This window comes from Echinops telfairi, unplaced genomic scaffold (genome assembly GCF_000313985.2).
Source record: "Echinops telfairi isolate 266 unplaced genomic scaffold, ASM31398v2 ScPeMD7_7457;HRSCAF=8495, whole genome shotgun sequence".
NCBI lineage: Eukaryota > Metazoa > Chordata > Mammalia > Afrosoricida > Tenrecidae > Echinops > Echinops telfairi.
In genome coordinates this window covers 33,803,331-33,805,010 of record NW_022111357.1, presented here as the reverse complement: position 1 = coordinate 33,805,010, position 1,680 = coordinate 33,803,331, and positions in this window count along the sequence as shown.

Here is a 1,680-nt window from a genome sequence, read left to right as displayed (position 1 = left end):
GCTGAGGACCAGGATACCAAGGTGTTAGTGTGTGCGCACGGAGTCACCTGTCCATCCCTACAGACACACACACATGCGCACGTGTGTATGGTGCAACCGAACCACTAACATCATACGCCTGTATTTCAAAGATGCAACCGCCACTACTCAGTCCCCAAATTCTAACATCACCCAAACCGAAATTCTGTGTCCCTTAAACAGTAATTCCTCATTCTTCTCCCTGGTCACCACTCGACTACTTTCTTCTCAATGTATCTGGAGTGGAGATAAGTGGCGTGACGTGGTAATTTGCCCTTTTGTGTCTGGCTTCTTTGCATAGCAAATATTTCCAAGGTGCACCTGTGGTGTGGCATGTTCCAGAACTTCCTCTCGCGTTACCAGTGGTGCCTGTCCTATTGCATGGGGGTATACCTTATCTGCATATGGCTACTGGGGTTGCCTCTACCTTGGGCTCCTGTGGATATGCAACGAACATTAATGTAGAAGTAGCTGTTTGAGGCCCTGTATTCAAGTGTTTAGGGTTTATTTCTAGGACTGGAATCACCGGGCCACTAGTAATTTCTCCTTTCCCCTTACTTATTCAGTCTGTGGGCTAGGCAAGTAACCCAAGCAACTGGGCTACACGGAGGAGAATTTAGCATCAGGATCGGAGGAAGCCTCATTAACAGCGTGTGGTAAGCAGATGACACAGCCTGGCTGGCTGAAACTGGAGAGGACTTCTGTCTTGAGCACGGATGGCACTCAGTGTGAAGACAGGCTCCCCACAACGGGGCCATCATACAACATCATAGTAAATGGAGAAGAGATGGAGGTTAACAAGGATTCAATTTTACTGGGACCCACAATCAGTGCCCATGGAAGCCCTCGGTCCAGGCACAAGTACGCAGGTATGCTCAATAGGGATGGGCAGTCCTACAGGGCCCACACGAATGGCACACGGGCAAATAACATACCTACAATTTACACTGTACATCATATGCAGAGGAAACTAATGCCAGGGTTGTGTGGTCTGCCCTCTAATCTGCACAATGTGAATGCTGTTTGCGTAAAACTATGTTTCATCCAAAGGCACATGAGGCGATTTCAAGTTTGTGGAAAAGTGGAATGAAAGGTAAATTGGGCCGGGGGATGGAGAGCTAATAGCAATGAGCATGAGAACAAAATGTTCAAAATTGATTGCTGATGGCTGCAGACATCTCAGTATGATAGAGTGCTCACATTGTATGATATGATAAGTATATGCCAATAAAACTATTAAAAAATGGAATTTTTCCATAAACTTTTTGAAGCCTTTTATATACAGGCGTGGCTGTGTCTACGTCTGCATGCATTCCTATGTGTTACATGTATATTCTTAGGGGGCACAGTTATGGAAACTTCTTAGACATAAGCAAACACCTCACAGGACTGACCTACTGAGCTTGCAGGCTAAGGACCATCGTCCTCGGTCATAATGGTCATATGGTCATAGCTACGTCAATTAGCATAATGAAGGACCTACATATCCTCGTCTGGTGAGTAGCATCTGGGACCCTAAGAGCTTAAGAGTAACAATCTAAGATGCAACTATTGGTCCCCCTTCCCATCTGCAGCAAAGGACAAGGAAGGAAACGCAAGAGTCAAGGAAGCACTTAGCCCACAGGTCTAATGGCCCCGCTGAACCCCAGGCTCCTCTGACCC